Source organism: Helianthus annuus, chromosome 12, assembly GCF_002127325.2.
Source record: "Helianthus annuus cultivar XRQ/B chromosome 12, HanXRQr2.0-SUNRISE, whole genome shotgun sequence".
NCBI classification, from domain to species: Eukaryota; Viridiplantae; Streptophyta; class Magnoliopsida; order Asterales; family Asteraceae; genus Helianthus; species Helianthus annuus.
Window position 1 is genome coordinate 23372575 of NC_035444.2, and position 8963 is coordinate 23381537.

The 8963-nt window shown below is 27.6% G+C and overlaps 1 long non-coding RNA gene across 1 annotated transcript; it reads left to right on the plus strand.

Moving 5' to 3' along the window:
* Window positions 1–5997: 5997 nt before the first annotated feature.
* Window positions 5998–7187, plus strand: LOC110896488. Its single transcript, XR_002567939.2, has 3 exons — window positions 5998–6081; window positions 6220–6349; window positions 7060–7187. It is a non-coding gene; the product is annotated as an uncharacterized LOC110896488 (long non-coding RNA).
* Window positions 7188–8963: the final 1776 nt, after the last annotated feature.

An 8963-nucleotide genomic window follows, 5' to 3' on the forward strand; every position in this document is an offset into this window, starting at 1 on the left:
TTTATTTATGTTATTCAATTCTATAGAAACTTGATTTTATAAAGATTGTGTCGAATGCTATTAACTTCTTCTTTGTCCTAAACTTTGTAGATCTGATCATAAAAATTGAAGGTATGTTGTTTTAATTTGTTGTTTGTCTATTGTGTATCTTTAATCAAGCGATTGAACATTTATCTTTTTGTTTTTTTGCAAACAAAATCAAGATTAGAGGTTTTATTATCATCATCTACATTTATCAAAGTTACTGATTTTTGTTGATTTTGTTTTTCATGTGGAACCCTAAATCTTGGATAAAATCGGACTCCGATCATTCGTGAAACAACAGAGGTTAGTTAAATGTTATAGTTGTTTTCTTTTTTTTTTTAAGTTTGTGTAGGTTTGATTTTATCCTTTCTGTTCGGTATTTTTTTTTTCAAAAATTAATAACATATGTTCTGAATGTTTTATTGTTTGTTTTTCTCATGGTAAACCCTCAATCTTTTGTGACAATTGGACTCGAATTGTTCGTCGACCAAAACAGGTTAGTTCAGTTTTGTTGGTGTTGTTTGTTTTTTGATATGTATAGTCTTTCTTTTTTATTTTTGTCTTTAGGCGTTAATTTGAAATTTTATGTGATTATCATTTGAAGTTCTTATGGTATGTTTGTGAGTTATAATTTTTTGTATTTAGTTATAATTTTTGTATTTAATTATTTTTTAATTCTTTAAATATGTCTTTAATTTCTTTTTAAATCTGTTTTTGTTTCTATAAATAGATTAGTGTTGTTAAAGATGATTTTTGTATTCGAAATTATGATTCGGTTTCTGTAAATAGATTTTGTTTCTATAAATAGATTACCGTTATATTTTTTTAAACAATGGTTACTTCCATTGCAGTTATGAATCATGAAAACAACGCTCCTTCGTTGTTAAAGTTGATTGAGGACTATGATCCTATATTTTTCGAATTGTTCGTCGACCAAAAACAGGTTAGTTCAGTTTTGTTGTTGTTGTTTGTTTTTTGATATGTATAGTCTTTCTTTTTTATTTTTTTCTTTAGGTGTTAATTTGAAATTTTATGTGATTATCTTTTGAAGTTCTTATGGTTTGTTTTGTGAGTTATAATTTTTTGTATTTAGTTATAATTTTTGTATTTAGTTAATTGTTAATTCTTTAAAGATGTCTTTAATTTCTTTTTAAAGTTGTTTTTGTTTCTATAAATAGATTAGTGTTGTTAAAGATGATTTTTGTATTCGAAATTATGATTCGGTTTATGTAAATAGACTTTGTTTCTATAATGGTTTATGTAAAAAAACCATTATTTTGTTTGATTTTAAATTTACAATTACGAAGTCAATTATTATTTTAAATCTAAATTTGAAAGTTTTCCATTAATATGTTTGATTTTAAATTTCGAATCTGTAAATTGAATTTAAATTTGAAAGGTTGGACTTTCCTAATAAGTTTGCTTGATTTACGGGATTAGATATTAGTGATTTAATTTTCAGATTTTAAATTTTAAATTTTGAAGTCAATCATTATTTTAAATTTATATTTTGAAGTAAATAGACTTTGTTTCTATAAATAGATTACCGTTATATTTTTTTAAAACAGTGGTTACTTCCTTTGCAGTTATGGATCATGAAAACAACGCTCCTTCGTTGTTAAAGTTGATTGAGGACTATGATCCTATATTTTTCGAATTGTTCGTCGACCAAAAACAGGTTAGTTCAGTTTTGTTGTTGTTGTTTGTTTTTTGATATGTATAGTCTTTCTTTTTTATTTTTTTTCTTTAGGTGTTAATTTGAAATTTTATGTGATTATCTTTTGAAGTTCTTATGGTTTGTTTTGTAAGTTATAATTTTTTGTATTTAGTTATAATTTTTGTATTTAGTTAATTGTTAATTCTTTAAAGATATCTTTAATTTCTTTTTAAAGTTGTTTTTGTTTCAATAAATAGATTAGTGTTGTTAAAGATGATTTTTGTATTCGAAATTATGATTCGGTTTATGTAAATAGACTTTGTTTCTATAAATAGATTACCATTATATTTTTTTAAAACAGTGGTTACTTCCATTGCAGTTATGGATCATGAAAACAACGCTCCTTCATTATTAATGTTGATTGGGGCCTATGATTCTATATTTTTGGTATGTTTCTTAAGTTTTCAGTTTTGTGCACACAATAAGTTATTGCAACTTATATGTTTTTTTTTGTTTCGATTGATAGGAAATACCGTATGATTTTGCAACCTTATTGTGGGGAGAACAACTTCCATATGTTAATGTCTTAAAATTATTGATGATGATTTATCGTGAGTCATTTAGTTATAATTTTTGTATTTAGTTAGTTGTTAATTCTTTAAAGATGCATTTAATTTCATTTTTAAAGTTGTTTTTGTTTCTATAAACAGATTACTGTTGTTAAAGATGATTTTTGTATTCGGAATTATGATTCGGTTTCTGTAAATAGACTTTGTTTCTATAAATAGATTACCATTATATATTTTTTAAAACAGTGGTTACTTACTTTGCAGTTATGGATCCTAAAAACATCTCTCATTTGTTGTTAAAGGTGATTGAGGAATATGATCCTATATTTTTCGTATGTTTCCTTAGTGATTTGATTTTTAAATTTTAAATTTTGAAGTCAATCATTATTTTAAATTTAAATTTTGAAGTAAACCATTATTGTGTTTGATTTTAAATTTACAATTACGAAGTCAATTATTATTTTAAATCTAAATTTGAAAGTTTTCTATTAATGTGTTTCATTTTAAATTTCGAATCTGTAAATTGAATTTAAATTTGAAAGGTTAGACTTTCCTAATAAGTTTGCTTGATTTACGGGATTAGATATTAATGATTTGATTTTCAGATTTTAAATTTTAAATTTTGAAGTCAATTATTATTTTAAATTTAAATTTTGAAGTAAATAGACTTTGTTTCCATAAATAGATTACCGTTATATTTTTTTTTAAAACAGTGGTTACTTCCATTGCAGTTATGGATCATGAAAACAACGCTCCTTCGTTGTTAAAGTTGATTGAGGACTATGATCCTATATTTTTCGAATTGTTCGTCGACCAAAAACAAGTTAGTTCAGTTTTGTTGTTGTTGTTTGTTTTTTGATATGTGTAGTCTTTCTTTTTTATTTTTTTCTTTAGGTGTTAATTTGAAATTTTATGTGATTATCTTTTGAAGTTCTTATGGTTTGTTTTGTGAGTTATAATTTTTTGTATTTAGTTATAATTTTTGTATTTAGTTAATTGTTAATTCTTTAAAGATGTCTTTAATTTCTTTTTAAAGTTGTTTTTGTTTCTATAAATAGATTAGTGTTGTTAAAGATGATTTTTGTATTCGAAATTATGATTCGGTTTATGTGAATAGACTTTGTTTCTATAAATAGATTACCGTTATATTTTTTTTAAAACAGTGGTTTCTTCCATTGCAGTTATGGATCATGAAAACAACGCTCCTTCGTTGTTAAAGTTGATTGGGGACTATGATCCTATATTTTTGGTATGTTTCTTAAGTTTTCAGTTTTGTGCACACAATAAGTTATTGCAACTTATATGTTTTTTTTTTGTTTCGATTGATAGGAAATACCGTATGATTTTGCAACCTTATTGTGGGGAGAACAACTTCCATATGTCAATGTCTTAAATTATTGATGATGATTTATCGTGAGTCATTTAGTTATAATTTTTGTATTTAGTTAGTTGTTAATTCTTTAAAGATGCCTTTAATTTCATTTTTAAAGTTGTTTTTGTTTCTATAAACAGATTACTGTTGTTAAAGATGATTTTTGTATTCGGAATTATGATTCGGTTTCTGTAAATAGACTTTGTTTCTATAAATAGATTACCATTATATATTTTTTAAAACAGTGGTTTCTTACTTTGCAGTTATGGATCCTAAAAACATCTCTCATTCGTTGTTAAAGGTGATTGAGGAATATGATCCTATATTTTTCGTATGTTTCCTTAGTGATTTGATTTTTAAATTTTAAATTTTGAAGTCAATCATTATTTTAAATTTAAATTTTGAAGTAAACCATTATTGTGTTTGATTTTAGATTTTCAATTTCGAAGTCAATTATTATTTTAAATTTAAATTTGAAAGTTTTCTTTTAATGTGTTTCATTTTAAATTTCGAATCTGTAAATTGAATTTAAATTTGAAAGGTTAGACTTTCCTAATAAGTTTGCTTGATTTACGGGATTGGATATTAGTGATTTGATTTTCAGATTTTAAATTTTACATTTTAAAGTCAATCATTATTTTAAATTTATATTTTGAAGTAAACCATTATTGTGTTTGAATTTAAATTTTGAATGCTTTGAAATCTTGATGATTTTTATGAGATGCTTTGACTATATTATTTGTAATTTTATGGATGCTTCGAGTCTTCGACTATTATTTTTGTTCTCGAGTTGCATATCTAATTCAAATTGTGTTTTGTATTTTTAGGTGAAGAGCTTCTTTCAGACTCCTTCCCCTACAAGGAACTCTTGAATGAGATCCTATGAGAAGTTGAAGGAAAGGTATATCTTGCACCGTTCTTTATCTATATCTATATATCTATATATCTTAAATGGGATCCTATGGGAAATTGATCTCTATTCGATTCACTGATGTATATTTTTCTCCTCGCCATTTTGTTCCGTTAATCAACTCATGTGTGCTCTTATGTTTGATACCCGATCTTAATCCAGTGATTAATATCCGTTTGGGTAACCCAATTTGAGTGTGATTTTTTTCGTTAACGATTCAGGTAAACTTTCCCGATTTGGGTTTTCTGCAAGGCTAATCATCTAAATTAATTTGTTATTTTTGTGGTTTACCATTGCATAAGTTAGTATAATTTGTTGACAAAGTTTTGTTTTGGGGGATAGTAGTCATAAATTGAGTAATATTCAAGGTTTATGTGTTTTTATTTTGATTCATTAGGTGTTTATTTTGGATGGTCCGGGGTTTTTGGCTGCAACTATGTTGGACAGAGATATGCTTGCTATGGCTGGAAACAACATTGTTGTGCTTGATTTAAAATTTAAAATTTTGAAGTCAATCATCATTTTAAATTTAAATTTTGAAGTAAACCATTGTTGTGCTTGATTTTAAATTTTCAATTTCGAAGTCAGTTATTATTTTAAATTTAAATTTGAAAGTTTGCCATTAATATGTTTGATTTTAAATTTCGAATCTGTAAATTGAATTTAAATTTGAAAGGTTAGACTTTCCTAATAAGTTTGCTTGATTTATAGGATTGGATATTAGTGATTTGATTTTCAGATTTTAAATTTTAATTTTTGAAGCCAATCATTATTTTAAATTTAAATTTTGAAGTAAACCATTAGTGTGTTTGATTTTAAATTTTGAATGCTTTGAAATCTTGATGTTTTTAATGAGATGCTTTGACTATATTATTTGCAATTTTAGGAATGCTTCGAGTCTTCGACTATTGTTTTTGTACTCAAGTTGCATATCTAATTCAAACTGTGTTTTGTAATTTTTTGTGATAAACTTCTTTCAGACTTCTTCCCTTACAAGGAACTCTTGAATGGGATCCTATGAGAAGTTGAAGGAAAGGTATATCTTGCACATTTCTTTATCTATATCTATATATCTATATATCTTGAATGGGATCCTATGGGAAATTGATCTCTATTCGATTAACTGATGTATATTCTTTTCCTCACCATTTTGTTCCGTTAATCAACTCATGTGTGCTCTTATGTTTGATACCAGATCTTATTCCAGTGATTAATATCCGCTTGAGTAACCCAATCTGAGTCTGATTTTTTTCGTTAACAACTCAGGTAAACTTTCCCGATTTGGGTTTTCTGCAAGGCTAATCATCTAAATTAATTTGTTATTTTTATGGTTTACCATTGCATAAGTTAGTATAATTTGTTGACAAAGTTTTGTTTTGTGGGATAGTAGTCATAAATTGAGTAATATTTAAGGTTTATGTGTTTTTATTTTGATTCGTTAGGTGTTTATTTTGGATAGTCCAGAGTTTTTGGCTGCAACTATGTTGGACAGAGATATGTTTGCTATGGCTGGAAATTGGTACCATGTCGGTTGGTTTTGCTTGGCAAGGTTAGACTTTCCTAATAAGTTTGCTTGATTTACGAGATTAGATATTAGTGATTTGATTTTCAGATTTTAAATTTTAAATTTTGAACTCAATCATTATTTTAATTTTTTAGCTAATAGTTTGATTGACTCGGTTGTTAGATTTGTGACGATGCGTCGGACAAACAACATTGGAATAAGATACAGCCTTGAGCCTTGGCAAGTTAACACATTAGTTAGGGTTATGAAGTTTTTCATGGCACCGACACATTATTGAGCAGTAGCGCATCAGGTTAGTGATATTAGACTTTGTGTCTTGAGAAATTTTGTATATTGATTGATGTTTGAAATTGATTGTGAGGTCTTTGATTGTGCATTGTATTGCTGATTGATATATGAGATTTTGTTGATTGGCATAAGGTATTAGATAAGATGTGTTTGAAGTTGTGAAGATGAATAAGTGAGACGTGTGTAGCAGATATTAGTGAGTGCACAACACATTAGTTAGGGTTTTGAATTATTGATACAGGTTAGTGATGTTAGAGATTATGTTTTGAGAAAGTGTGTAGATTTATTGATGTCTGTGTTTGATTGTGACACCTTTGATTGCGCATGAAATTGCTGGTTATATGAGATTTTGTTGATTGTAGACAAATAAGTTTGAACAGAACTTATTAGATTCACATTTAAGTATAAAAAATGAGAGGTTGTTATAAACTGAATTATATACTGAACGAAAAACTGAAAGGAAAAGGAAAAAAAAAACAATTTAACACAAAGAAAATGAGAGAGAGAGAGTTGCCACATTTTTTAAAACCAAAAATATAAGGTAACCATGCTTCTAAAATCTACTATACTTTTTAATAACATTTGGTGGAAAATGGACTATGTTGGGTAGGTAGTCAAATATGGTTTTTAGGGTCAAAACGGCTCTGTTGGGTTGACTCGGGACAATTTTATGAAAAACTTTATGTTTTTGACCTTAATAAACCATTTTTGTAGATGACCAGTGTATATCTCTACTTGAGGAATTCTCCAAAGATCCAGAGCCGATTGTTTCATAGAGTTGTGAAGTTGCTCTAAACATACTGGATTTTGAACGATCCGGCAAACCATTCGAGGTACTTGGAAGATTAAGTTTCGCTCATTTTATACGAAAAATGTATCGTGTTAAGAGAGATTAGTTTAATCTATGTTTTCTGCAGTCATCTTTATGTAGGCACCTCAATTGTAGGAGGCAGCATGATGGTTTCACTTTGTTGTGTGTTTTGTTACCATTGAGTACTAAATGGCATACATTTGGATAGAGTTTTGAATGATTTACTCAACATTATTATTTGAATGGTTTTTTAGTGTGTGTGTTTTATTTATTAATTAGCGTATCGTATTAGGTATGAATGAATACCATTAGCAAGTCAGTTTAATGCCTTCAAAGTTAATGGATTTTTTTTTTTAATAAGCAAGTGATTATTTGAAAATGGGAACAATCAACACTATATTAATATCCATGTTATTAATTTGTTATATTTCGATTGGTCATGATTGTTAAAAAAATATATAATGTATATTTAATGAATAAAGTTTTTGTTGTTTATATTTTCTTACGTAAACTTTTAATTAATTTCTAAATTTAATTAAATGAGTTTGTTTTGTAGGTTCGAACAACTCCATGCGTATATTTTATTATAAAAAATAAAAGTTTTTTTTTGTTTCTTGGGTCATTCAATGAGACAAGTTTCTGCCTCTGGTTCTTGCCCGAAGTTTCTGACCTTTTACTCGCAACCCAATGACTACAACTTTCAATTCAAAACAATTATAAAAAAAATTATGTTCGAAAACATGTATTTTTATTTTATTTAATGACATAGTTCGATTAATATAAAGTTAATGTTTCTACCCGCGAAGTTCGCGGGTGATAACCTAGTTACTATATATCTTAAAAATGATGGTCGGTGGCTGTCACATCACATCACACTTCACAGCCACCGCCATCATTCATATATAAGTTATACTTTGACGTTAGCAAATGTAAATTGTTTATGTGCCCCAGTGGTTAGTTGTGCTTGTGCTTATATAAGTGGTTAGCAGTTTGATTCTTTTCCCGCGTTTTGTGTTTCTTTTTTCTATTAACTGCAAATCTAGTAACTATTCTTCCACAAGTCTTTCTTTTTTCTTTTAACTGCAAATTTGGTAACTATTCTTCCACAAGTCTGATAGTTGTTCTTCCCTGTTTATTGTACTACCATTGCTAAAAGACAAAGTTCTTATACATGTTATAGCTAACCACCTTAACTACATCATATTTATATTTTATTCGTTTATATCCAAAAAATTAACATATATATCCTTCCACATAGCTTTTCGTTGTAACACTCATTCAAGTTATAAACACTAGTAACAAAATGGAACTACTTTTCTAGGAATTAATGTAAGACCCTTACATTAATTGAATATTTCATATAATATATATAGTGTATTTTAAACGCGGTTTTTCAAAACATCGATGAAACGACGTTTACATAGAGTTAAAAACCTTCAACGATAATTACAAGAGTTTAAACATCCAAAAGATGATTATAATAGTTTTTCATAAGTTTGGTAACAAAAGAAACTATTAAAGTAGCGGAAGCTTCGTTAGATTGTGTATTCGGTTCTTGACATGGCTTGATTATCCTCCGAGGTCTAAAGTGCATCGTTACCTATCATACAATTTCATTCAAATGATTAGAAATCAAAGCATTTGAACAAAATAATTAAACACAAGAAATTATTGTTTTTTTTTTTTCAGCCCCTTCACCCGGCCGTGTCAAATGTTCACCCGGCCGTGTCAGCTAAACATGTATTTTTCACAGCCCCTTCACCCGGCCGTGTCAAATATTCACCCAGCCGTGTCAACTCTGCACATT